This window comes from Dermacentor silvarum, chromosome 7 (assembly GCF_013339745.2).
Source record: "Dermacentor silvarum isolate Dsil-2018 chromosome 7, BIME_Dsil_1.4, whole genome shotgun sequence".
Lineage (NCBI taxonomy): Eukaryota > Metazoa > Arthropoda > Arachnida > Ixodida > Ixodidae > Dermacentor > Dermacentor silvarum.
Window position 1 is genome coordinate 148744490 of NC_051160.1, and position 13316 is coordinate 148757805.

Sequence of the window (13316 nt, forward strand, 5' to 3'; positions counted from 1 at the left end):
GGGATGTTTAGTCGAGGAGAGATCCTTGCTTATGCAGAGACCAAGATATTGCAAAGCGTTTCCTCTGAAAAAAAGTGTTCTCAGTGTCATATCGATACGCAAGTTGCTTCCTTTTAGTGTTATTCTCATGTATACCATTTTTGAAAATAAAATCTACATTTAGGAGATAGTTGATAAGCAATTACTAACGTTAAGTCCATCATTGTTCCCTCAGGTACTTCATTTTAACCGTACTGTATTTTTGTATCGCGCATCTTACGGCTGGAATCCGGATAATACCAAGTGCATGAAGTCGAACTACAAAGCGAACAGCGGCCAACTTGTTCATCGCACTATAGAGTACTATGGGTTCCCTACGTAAGTACCAGTGCATACTTTTTGCTCCCCTGTAAGGAGTAACTATGTAGTAATTTCTAGTTGATCTGTGCTTGGTAGGCGTCCCTGAGCGAAACCCAGAACACACATGGTTCATCAGTGAGTCAAAAGGTGTTACTCGTAACTATTTATTCATAGATAAACTTCATCAAATACCACTATACCATTTGAATTTACATTCACAGAATAATTACTATGCGTTACATCACTGGCAAATACATACTTTTAATGTTATAAACTAGAAATTTCTGACGCGACACGGTTCAGGTGCTCACTTTGAAATAAAACAATAATTATGTTTAAGTAAACAAAAGATCCAAAGAATTGCCACCAATAAACCTTATGTATTTTGCAGACGCGGCGGTACATACGGATATCAGTAAGTACAAGGTGTTGCTATTTCCAATATTGTTGTGCTATTCCTGCTTCTTGGGTACCCATAAAGGTCCTCACTACGTATCAAATGAAAGAAACGACAAAAATCTGCACACAATAGCCTGATATGAAAAAAGAGTGTTATAAATGCTTATTTATGACTTTGGGACCTCTTCCTGTGTGTCATTATGTTCCGTTATAAATTTTGTTTGAACAATCCTCACATATTTTAAACGTTATTTATTCCGTGTAGTGTACCATGTTCCGCCTTTCCTGTATTTTTGTACAGGAACAACTGTAAATTCTTATCGCCTTATTCAGAAATGCGCTCGTATTTCTGAAGTCATACTAACTGAGAAAGCCTCTGCTTACTAGGTTAAATCCGGCCCATGAAAACGCCTCGCATGAAAGTGCCCAAAAAGGTATGGTCGTGTAGAGAAGAATTCGAGAACGTGTGTAGGGTAATAAGCGTACATCGAATAAAATACAATAGTCACGGATACTCTCAATATATTAAAAACAGGAGAAGGAATGGCGAATGACAGCAAAGTCCTTATGCTCCAATATTTGGCATGAGACAGCCAAGATGGGCGCATACAACACAGAAAAGCTCCCGTCCTTGTCCACTTCTTTCTTTGTAGAGAAAGAACGTACACCAGCACAGAGAGGATATAATTTGTGCTAATTTACCATAATTATTATGGAACACTCACTAACCCGACAGTCAGTCCTTCTGAAACACAGAGAGTTTGGCCTAAATAGCAATTTCCTAATTCTCTAGAAAGCTTAAAGTATTCACTGTAGGGTATCACTACCACAATAAAAAGAAATAGTTAAGGAAGCACCCTCTCAGTTTCAACACATTTTTCCATACTATTGAACCTTGTAGCGCTAGTCAAAGCAACTAGAGTAATGAATACTTTAATAATTTCTTGGCAAAAATAAAATTAGCAGTGGCTTAGCTCGGCTATATGCCAGGATATACGTAGCGTTCGGCCACATCGTTCAGAACCGGTAGACCTGGTGGCATGGGCGGGTAACAATACCCATTGGTAAAGCTAAAGAGTGTAATCTTCTGCTTAACGAGAAAGTTCTTGCACGTTGTGCAAACCCGCGCCACGGTTTCACTCCACTCAGGCGGCGCCGCTAAACTCAACGTTTCACACATGGCACTACTTGCCGGCGGCCAGTCTTTCATGTGCCACACTCTTTCACATACGTCGCACACATATCCAAACGGATTGTTTACGATGTCCGTCTCGAAGGTCGGAGTCGCGCTGGCGTTTTCTCAAAGTTTTACCGTATAGTCAGTCAATCGGCGAGCCTTGACGTCATCGACGGCGTCTTGTTGCTGCTGCTGAGATGGTCGGGCACGTCGCTCAGCCTCCTGGCGACGCCGCTTTGCTAGACGTTCCTCCCTTTGCTCCGGTGTCTCCCCAGCACGTTTAGCCTTCTTCTGTTCGTTCTTCCTACGCTCAACGGCTAATTGCCACGCAAATACTTCGGGATTCGATGAGTTAAGCTTCTCTGCTCTTCTGCGCCGCTGAGCAGTAATTTCGCTCTCCTTCTCCATGGCTATACCACATTCGCATACGCCCAGCGCAAACGCCTGGCCGTCACAGGCCGCGCCAGCTGTGCGCCGTGTGACGTCACTGTTCCTCGCGCATGCACAGCACGGCTCACCAGGAGCCACGCGAAACTGCTCAACCTCAGCCAGTGCAGCTCGCGCTACAATACGTGAGCAACGTTCTATGCAGAAGAATTCAGAAACACGTATACTTTGAGCCTAACATGTGGTAGAACAAGGAATGCCGTTGAAGCCAAGGTTTATACAATGCGACTTCTTTTCGTCAGGGCAACAACTTATTTCTTGAGAAGCGTTTTTATTTATGGGCAGGTTACTCTCACCGAAGGTCAAAAAGGGACAGAGGAGAAATATAAGCCGGTTCGATGAGTAATCGGAAGTTGCCCGAACTCCAAGCTGTCTTTAGCACTTGTAAGAAATTAATTGAACGCGCTCCACAGTGCAACGAACATTAGGGACATTTGCGTAGATCTCGAAATCTTACCTCTTGTTTAGGAAAAAAAAAGATTTGTGGAAAGGTAGGAAATTTTGCGCTGATACATGAAGGAGAAAACTCGGAATGTGAAAAACAAGAGCTGTGCTGATATGGTAACCGGCACGCCGATCTGCTGATGTGACGCCATGCGCTTGCCGTCGGTCACATCAGATCACCTTCGCGTTAAGATGCGAAGTATGAATTGTGCTCGTACCGCAGCACAGTGAACATATCTCGCCAACTATGTAATAGGTGAGCTTTGCTGCGCTGTCGCTTTCTGTGCACTTTGTAGGAAGTATCTTTCAGCAACAGGCAAAAAAGAAACGCGTGCTGGATCACTCAGTAAAGCAGCATAGGCCAGTCTCGGCGTAAGCGAGCTTACATGTGCTAGCTCGGTGCCCAATGCAGTTCTGCCGCTTAGCAGCCGAATATTACAGCGAATACTAAAATTTTTCTGGAACCGCCCGTAGGCAGAGCAACCTTACACAGAGCCCTCACGTGTTTGGCGAATTTCGGCATATAAAACGAACAAATTGGCGGCGTGTCTATGTGCGTCGTCATAAATAACATGTTATCGCGTACCTGTATATGTGGTTGCCGTTTTTTAAATTAAACTCCACACCTTTTGGATTCTTGTTTGCAAGTGGCACACTGTTTGCACTGTTACATTATATAAGGTAGGCTTGCCGCCAATCATCCTTAGCATTAATGACGTTCGAAGTCAATATTGGCGCTATATCCGTGCCCAAGCTTGTCTCGTACATAGAGCAAAGTACAAAGGTGCTGACGTCTACTAGTTTCTTTTCATATGGCTTAAAGCAGGAGGCTGTGTTGCTAGAATAAAAACATGCACTGCGACATCAATTTAGCTTGAGGACAGCGACTTCATTATTTAAAGACATTAGTACAAGCTTAGCCATAAGAAAACTAGCAAATCAGCGGAATATTTGCATATCACAAACAAAAACAAATCTCCAGAGTGAAACACCATATTCATAAAATGACAACCGCACCTTGCAAAAGCCTAATAAAACACGAGAATTTAAAACTCTTCGTTAGGGGATTACTGGCTCTGCACGTTGGCACCACTGGGGCTCTCAAACACTAAATTTTTCTACAAATTACTATAAAATATAATCAAGCAATAAGCGCCTTAGAGAACCCTTCCCATAGGTACCACAGTTCACTTATATCCACAGTTTAAACTTTATAGGCATGTTACTGCACGCAAAAGTCAGCCCTTAATGTTTAGCCAACATGACAGCCTGACAGTGTTAATAAAACTCTATTACCTCGGTATTTTTGCTGCAAGAACCTGTTCTCGTCCCTGGCGTAACACCTGAATAAATAAAATTATATAAATATTCACAGCACTGCAAGCAATTATCTGCACGGAATAAATAGAGCTTTACATGCATGTGTTTAGCCGTTTTTCTTTTGCTAGATTATTTGTTCTGCAAAAAATACACCGGTAAATAGGACCGCCAATGAATGTTACGCTAAACGTAGATTACATAGGTATGGCTAAGGTAACTTGAGCATGCATTCGTAGGGCGCAATAACTAACCAGGCCAGAGTTTTTACAAACATAATCCTTATACCCTAGATTCACACTTTCACCCAGAGAAAGCAGATATAGATCATCATATCACATTTGCTAGAGTAATACATACTCTGGCACCAACCGGCATAAATGTTCGAAAGCGAGTTCTTCGATCAATTTCTTAAACTAATCGCACGATAAGCCTCTAATATAGCCACGGGGATGAGAGTAGCAAAAAGGGATAGCAAAATTATATTTACAAGATGCAGGCAAGATGGCAGAACAACAACAACACGAGCACTGGCCAGATCGTCGTCTTCACCGTCTTTCTGGCGCATTCTTCTATGCTATGCATAGCGCGTAACATAGAACCTCCGCCGTCAAGAGCGCCGTCTTGGCGCTTAAGGAGCAGTAGGATCTTGTCCGGCAACATAAGACTTAAGGCGGGAGACATGCACGATATCAGTGGAAGACGCGGCAGATGATTGACTGTCCAGTGAAGTGATCGTGTACGTGACGTCAGTGATCTGGCGTAGGACCTTGTAAGGCCTGGAGTATCGGCAAAGAAGCTTTGACGACAAGCCAACGTGGCGGCAAGGCATCCAGAGGAGGACCAAAGAGCCCGGAGAGTAATTCACGACCCTGTGATGGCTATCGTAGCGGGCCTTCTGGAACAGCTTGGAGGCATAAAGACCATCCCTTGCAATCTGGCGAGCCGTTGCAGCCCGAGAAGCGGCATCGCGGACGTAGACGGTAACAGGGTGCACAGGTGATGGTAAAATAGTCTCGAAGAGCAATGTGTTATGGCGGCCAAACAAGAGATAAAAGGGGGGAAATCCAGCGTTGTCATGACGTGACGACTTGAAGGCAAATGTCACATAAGGTAAGGTGGTGTCCTAATCACGGTGGTTTGAGAAAACGTACATGGAGAGCATTGTGGTCAGCGTGCGGTTGAGGTGCTAGGTAAGCCCATTGGTTTGCAGATGGTAGGCAGTGGTTAGCTTGTGACGGATAGAACGCGAACGAAGAATCTCGTCGACGACTTTGGACAGAAAGGAACGACCATGGTCGGTCAGCAGCTGTCGAGGAGCGCCGTGGTGAAGAATAACGTCGTAAAGTAGAAATTCCGGAACGTCCGTGGCACAGCTTGTCGGTAGTGCCCGCGTGATAGCGTATCGTGTCGCGTAGTCCGTAGCGACGGCAATCCACTTGTACCCAGTCAGAGATGTTGAGAATGGCCCGATGATATCAAGGCCGACGCGGTAGAACGGGACACCGGGAATGTCGAGGAGCTGAAGAGGACCGGCTGGCGACAAGGATGGATGCTTGTGACGCTGACAAGACTCGCAAGCAGCAACGTATCGGCGCACAGAGCGGTGGAGGCCTGGCCAGAAGAAGCGATGCCGAACGGGATCGTACGTGCGAGTTGCTCCGAGATGTCCAGCGGTTGCGACATCATGATGCTGTTCGAGGACAGTGGAACGGAGTGTTTCGGGAACAACAAGTAGGAGCTCTGGGCAATCGGAGCTAGTGTTGCGTCTGTATAAGATGCCGTCACGAAGCACGAATAATTGTAGGGACGGAGCACACTGACGAGAGCGTGTACGGCGGATAATTGACCGCAAATTGGCATCGCTGAGCTGTGCGCTGCGTATGTCGGATAAATCGGATATCACGAAGACACAGGGGTCAGAATCGTGCGCGGATAAGTTGGGAGGGTCCACTGGATGACGGGATAGGCAGTACTCATCCTGGTGCAGTCTGCCAGACTTGTAAGGCACGTCAAAGCTGTATTATTGCAGTGTCAATGCCCAGCGACCAAGTCGTCCAGTCGGATCTTTGAGGGAAGACAACCAGCAAAGCGCATGGTGGTCTGTGATGACCGAAAAGGTGCGGCCAAACAAGTATGGTCGAAATTTTCCGACAGCCCAAACTAGTGCGAGGCACTCGCGCTCAGTGATCGAAAATTTGCACTCTGAAGAGGAAAGAAGGCGACTGGCATAGGCGATGATGTGGTCGCGTCCTTGTTGCTGCTGGGCGAGAACAGCGCCGATGCCATGTCCATTGGCGTCGGTGCGAAGTTCAGTGGGGGCTGCTGGGTCAAAATGGGCCAAGATAGGTGGTGACGTAAGTAACGTCGTGAGCGTGTGAAACGCAGTGGCCTGTTCAGGACCCCAAGAAAATGACGTTTCCTTCTTCAAGGGTTGCGTGAGTGGACGGGCAACGTCCGCGAAGTTCTTGACAAAACGTCGAAAATAGGAGCACAAGCCGACAAAGCTCCTTACGTCTATAGGGGAACGTGGCCTAGGGAAGTCTCTGACAACACTAATTTTTTCTGGGTCAGGTTGCACGCCTTCAGCACTCACAAGGTGGCCAAGCACAGTGATTTCGCGGCGGCCAAAACGGCATTTGGCAGTGTTGAGCTGAAGGCCAGCTAGCCTGAAAACTTCAAGAACTGCCGACAATCGGCTGAGGTGACTGTCAAATGTCGATGACAACACGACGACATTGTCAAGGTAACAGAGGCAAGCTGACCATTTGTATCTACGGAGGAGGGAGTCTATCATCCTTTCAAATGTGGCTAGGGCATTACACAGCCCAAAGGGCATTACCTTAAACTGTTAAAGTCCATCGGGCGTAACAAATGCGGTCTTTTCACAGTCTTTATCATCGACGGAGATCTGCCAGTAGCCTGTCGATAGAAGAGAAGTAGGTAGAGCCGTGTAGACAGTCGAGAGCGACATCGATCCGCGACAAATGGTAGAAGTTCTTGCGCGTTACCTTGTTTAAGAGGCAGTAGTCGACGCAGAAGCGCCATCTGCCATCTTTCGTCTTGACTAGGACGACCGGTGATGTCCATGGACTGCATGAAGGTTCAATGAGGTCCTTGGTGAGTATATTGTCGACTTCATGCTGTATCCCTTCTCACTCGGCATGGGACACGCGATAAGGACGTTGTCTGATTGGGCTGGCGTCCCAGTATGGATCTTATGAGTGACCACAGATATCTGTCCCAGAGGACGGTCATTGAAGTCAAAGTTGTCGCAGTAGGACTTTAATATGCGCCGAATATCGGCTGTCTGTGCAGGAAGGAGGTCAGACGCAATCAACTTGTCAATATCACCGTCGACGAGATTGTGCGAGGAGCAGCAAGGGGCAGAGGACAAAGAAGCGTCGGTGACGAATGCAAAAACGGCACACTCATCGATAGAATCAATGTGGCCTAGAGTCATGCCGCCTGGGAAGGGTTGCGTGCACCCGCTAAAGTTCAATATGGGTAGAGACGTGCGATTATCCGTAACTCTAATAACGGTGTGAGGAAGAGCGACGTTCCTGGCGAATAAGACGTCAACGATCGAGGTCAAGATGTAATCGCCATCGGGAATGGGAGAACAAGACCGCAAGTTCACATACATAACGGTTTGAGGAGGTAGACGAACGTAATCCACTGAGCACAAGCGCAGTTGGCGTGTAGTAGGAGCGTCATGGTAGCACGGTAGGTCTAGCTGAAGCAAGCCGGTTCCACAGTCAATAAGGGCAGAATGGGCAGACAGAAAATCCATACCGAGGATGGACATGGGAGCATTTCTCGAGCACGGCAAGGAGTACGCTTGTGGATCGGTCAGCAACACTTATTCGTGCGGAGCTCATCCCTAGCACGGGAAACGTTCCGCCACCGGCGACACGAATGAGCGGTACTGTGGGTGGCGTTAGGACTTTCTTAAGGCGCCGACGAAGCTCCGAATTCATCACTGATATCTGAGCCCCAGTATTCACTAGATCGACAGCATGTGCGTCATCCAGTTTAACGTCTATCAGGTTCCGTCGGGTCTGCAGTGTGGTCAGAGGATTTGGCAGGCAGCTTCACCTCTGGGAGCTGCATCATCTAGTTTTCCCGAGGGCGTCGTTCAATCGGCGATGTAGGGCGGCACAATTGGGGTGAGCGAGATGATTGGCGACGCGACAACGGCAAACGGGACTGGTGACCACGTGGGGATGGCGAACGACGATACGGCATGGAGGGAGCGTCTTCAGTGGCGGTTTGGGGATGCTCGTGGTAGGGCTGAAATCGGCCATGATCCATGTCGGGGCGGCGGTTGTTTCCATAGGGAGCCCGATACCAATAACACCGGCTGTTACAATGTCGGGCCACGTGTCCAATATGATGGCAGTTAAAGCACATGGGGACGGTCATCAGCAGTCCTCCACTCGCCTGGCTTGCGAGTACGGAACGGTGGCCTTTGACCTTGGGTGTGCGAAAGTAAGGGACGGTGGTAGATCGGCTGTGAAGGAGCTGCGGCGCACACAGAGTCCAGGACAGCCCTAGAGAGCTCTTGATGAACGATAGCTTGTACTAGTGGCACCATCTGGGAGCTATGGCCACAGGTACGGCCGCACGTAGAAGCAGGAGAGGCAGCGTCAAGTTCACGTCAGATGATCTTCTTCAGGTGTTCGACGGTGAGCGGCGCCGACGGCTGAGGTACGTCTTCGCAGGACCACGTTGCTGCCGTGTTCGGAAGTCGAGCGAAATTATGGGCAATGCGTCGATATTTGGTGGCCTAAAAGCGCTTGCACTCATGAATGATGGCATCGATGGTGTCGCAGTCTTTGCAGATTAGCAGAATGAAGGCATTACATGCTATGCCCTTTAACACGTGGCCTACTTTCTCATACTCCGTCATGCCGTCGCCGGCTTGGCGGCAAAGGGCAAGCACGTCCTGTATATAAGTCAGGTATGACTCTGTCGCTGTCTGCGCACGATATGCCAACTCCTTCTTTGCTGCTGCCTTTCTACCTGCGGACTTGCCAAATACGGAACGCATGTTTTCCTTGCATGCATCCGAGCTCCCAATTTCGTCTTCATTATTCTCAAACCACACCTTCGCGGTCCCTTTGAGGTAAAATAATATGTTTGCCAACATGACCGTCTCATTCTAGTGATTATTCTTACTTGCACGCTCGTACAGGGGTAGCCAGTCCTCCATGTCGACGTTCTAAGTCCCGCAGAATGTGCCTGGGTCTTTAAGCTGAGCCAGGACGACCGTTGTCGTTGCAGCCGCCTCGGTGGGCGCAGACACCTCTTGCGCCATCGTGGATAAGCCAAGCGTCGGCCGCTGCGGAGCTCCGTTGTACCGTGTGGGTACCCCGCAGCTCCCACCAAATGCCACGGGGATGAGAGTAGCAAGAAGGGATAGGAAAACTATATTTACAAGATATATACAGAGAAAGACGGCTGCAGGCAAGATGGCTGAACAAGAACACGAGCGCTGCCCAAATCGTCATTTTCACCGTCTTTCTGGCGCATTCTTTCATGCTCGGCATAGCGCATAACAATATATTTGTCTAGCGGGCGTGGTTAGACCACATTTGGTCATACTCCCGTCGTAATCTATCAAGTTTTAAGTATATTTTTTCGTATGCATTACTTTTTTACACCTAATGTTTTACTTATCTAATACCTTACTAGCATAAATTTATTGATTCATCTGCTGAGTACCGCATATCCTGTAATATAGGTCGACGTTTTTTTTTCTTTGTCGTATTACCGAAAACTAGCTATCGACCCGTATTCTTGAACACAGTGAAAAACGGAACTAATGGAGTACCTCCAGGCCAGTCTGAAGATTATCCAGACTGGCTTTAAGCAATTATGCCTATCCAGCCCAATAAACGGCACAGAGGACGACGTCGTTTGGGCTTCTGGGGACCACTTGACTTGTAGTTGTGACGAGAATGCAACTTGTAGCATTGAATAGCAAGATTGAGTAGCTGAGCTTGCGGTAAAAAAACAAAAAAAAAACATCACCGCTCAAGCACTCCGTACAGATTGTTAAACAGGGAAGCTGAAACGTACGGCCTCGGCGTTTATCACTGGGTTAATGCTGAAGGTTCAGTAAAGTATTCCTCAAATATGGGTTATGTCTTTGTGCTCCTTAATGAGGTTACACACGCGGTCGGCTGCGACGGTGAGAACGACGTCACTGACAGTATGCCCGCAGTCAGCCGCTGTCGCTTGCGTTCGATGTCGCCCATTTGCTCGGCGGCGTGGTTAGCAGCATTCGCCCGCCATCGCCGCTTGAGATTCTTTGAAATTAAATTGCTTCAAAATTTAATCTACCCATTACGTAAGACAATGAATGGCTCATATCCCCTTTAGCAATGGCTCAAACTCCCATAAACGCAGCCTAGTCATTACGGCGACAGAAGAGAAGTAAAATTCTACGCTGGAATGATGAGCGGCAAGGCAGCCAGCTGTGGAAGAAGACGACGACGAACGCGAGACAAGGAGGTTATTTTTTAAGAATTTTTTAAAACCTTGACGCGGGACCAGTGGCACGAGCACAAGGGCACCCGAGAGGCGCCAACGAGCCAGCTGCGGAAGAAGATGAAGACGCCGAGCCAATGCTGATGATGATAGTTTTCTGTGAACAGGCGACTAACAGGCGCTTTTTCGTTTCGCCTAGCCATATAAAGCGTCGCTTTAATAAATGTCCGTCATATTCAACGTCTTTTTATTATTTTTTTGCTAAAAAATGTGGCTCGGCCTATATTCTGTTTGATTGTTATTGCTCGGTGAGCTCAATACATGGGCGTTAACCTATATTCGTGTTCAACCTGTATTCGAGTACATAGAGTATTTGCCCTATCTCTTTTCTCTTCTTTTTCTCCCGAAAAGCTGTGTACTCGTACATTGATTCCCAAACGAACATGTGCTCATAAATCTCTGTTTCTTCCGTCAGTTTCATAATCTGTTAATTTTTTTACAGCGAAGCTGTTAGGGGATAATCTTTCGATCGTCGCCTCCGGCAATAGAAAAAAAACTCTCATTGGCGGTATGCTGTATGTGCGAGTGAGAGCATGCGAGGGCGAGGGACGCGCGCTTTCACAGGAAGCGAACGCACGGCGAAGAGCAAACACGACTTCCCAGTGGAAGGGGAGCGGTGGGCGAGGAGGGCATCGGGGCACCCTAGACTGTGCCTGTGCGTGCCCACTCTCCCATTGCGGCGCATGCGCGCAGCCCTGCCGGCCTCTGCCGCCGACTCTGTGGGTTCTCGCCCACCTTTCCCCTAACAGTGTCGACAGCGGCGTTTAGCCGTTCGTCACGTAGCCAGCGTTTTGACAGCGGTTGTGTGCGGTCACACAAACAACGCGCTCAACAGTTGTCGACGGCTGCGGTGTCTTTTCCGCGTTCGCACCGAATACGCACGGCGTTGGTGACGTGTTTATGAAAAAACATGCCAACCTTTGCCGTACACCATATGAAGGTGTACCGTATAGCGACCATGGCCCCTGTGGTCACTAAATAAATGAAAACCACCAAATCATATATATTTCTAATTGTTTATTAGTTGTAATAACCTATTACACCATCACATCTTAATAGTCATAATTGGAAATACATAATTCCCACCATAGTACAGCTTCGCTGATCTACCATCTCCACCCCAGTGGAAGGGCTTACTTTTTTTGACAGTCTCACCATGTTTCCAATCCGATAAAACTGGATGCCTCATGTGGCACCACACGTATTTTCAACGAACGCAGCAGATCTACACATATGTGTACGTGTATGTGAGATATGCCGTTCCTTTAATTGATTCATTATTGTCGTGTACCGGATAACTGAAACCAGCCTTTTATAGTATACAAGCTGCTCAGTTCAGCGGACATACATTTCGGGAACGGCATTACATTTATGTATAAAATATAGGAAAAGCGTAACATGTTTTTCTCAGCATCTAAAATAAGACTCGAGAATTATTTTTTATATTTACCTGTTTGAACGGCAGATGTCATTCCAGGTTTTGTGGAAAGATGGGCACGCTGTATTTACACCTCTTGGTTTTATGTTGGACTGGTTTCGGTATTACCAGCGAAGCTGTTTAAGCCAGCCGTAAATTGTGGTTCGTATCAAGAAACAAAAGAAAGTCAATTTTCCTGCCTAGGCGGGACTCGAACCCGCGTACCGACGGTCCCAAGGCGAGCGCCGTAACCATTGGCCTATACAGCCACTTTTTTTTCTTTATCGATCCGCTCCCTCAATGCGTCTCTCGCTCTCTCGCTCTCACTTTCTTTATCTCTCTCCCGAGCATAGCGCGCAAAACCTCTTCTTCACCTCGCAGAGCTCGAGCGTGCGAACGCGCCAGCTGTGGACCAATACGGTGACGCTCGAACGCAATCATATGGTTCGCATAAATGCACGTTCTGCAAGCATGGCTGTATATAACCTAGTCTTTTGAACTAGGCTTGCAGAACGTGCATTTATGCGAACTATATGATTGCGTTCGAGTGTCACCGTCTTCGTCATAGAGTTTCATATTACTTAACCAGCAGCAGTCTCCCTATCTGAAGCCCTCTCTCCATGACAACAAAATACTGCCTCCTCCCCTCTTTTTACTGTCTAACCATTTCCTAATTTTTCGAACACTCTTGGTCATTGTTTAAAATACTAAATGAATATTTCAAGTTTGTGCTTGCTTTCTACCGTTTGGAGCAAAATCGTATTTACCAAATGTTGTCATTACAGAGTTATGAACCTTTGGATGAAGGTAATCAAGCCTCCGCAATCACAGCCGTACATCTATGCAGCTGAAGAACAAGAGGCAGGTAAATATTTCATTTTTTACTATGCTTATTGTTGATACATTTATATTCTCAACCAGAATAAGTATTAGAATAAAAAAAAAGCCTCGCTGCACCATTCAGAAGTTCACACATATGTGATGTCAAAGCAATAGTTTTGGCATGGTTGAGGTGCCGTACTTTAATGTAAAGCACGCGCTCTTCTTCGTCTTCATCTTCTATAGCTAGAGTTTGTATACGCACGTCCTCGCGTTCGTGAACCGTGACTATTGACCTTTTTCGCGGCGATTCGTATAGGGCGCTGCCATGTTTGATCACGTGGTGACGCGTCCATTGCTTGCCTCAACTGCCTCCGTTGCCTCCGTATTTACAATGGATGT

General features: G+C 47.2%; 1 long non-coding RNA gene across 1 annotated transcript; it reads left to right on the forward strand.

Moving 5' to 3' along the window:
• Positions 1-212: 212 nt before the first annotated feature.
• LOC119457374 (uncharacterized) lies at positions 213-12965 on the forward strand. The gene is made up of 3 exons (XR_005193220.2): positions 213-357; positions 731-754; positions 12881-12965. It is a non-coding gene; the product is annotated as an uncharacterized LOC119457374 (long non-coding RNA).
• Positions 12966-13316: the final 351 nt, after the last annotated feature.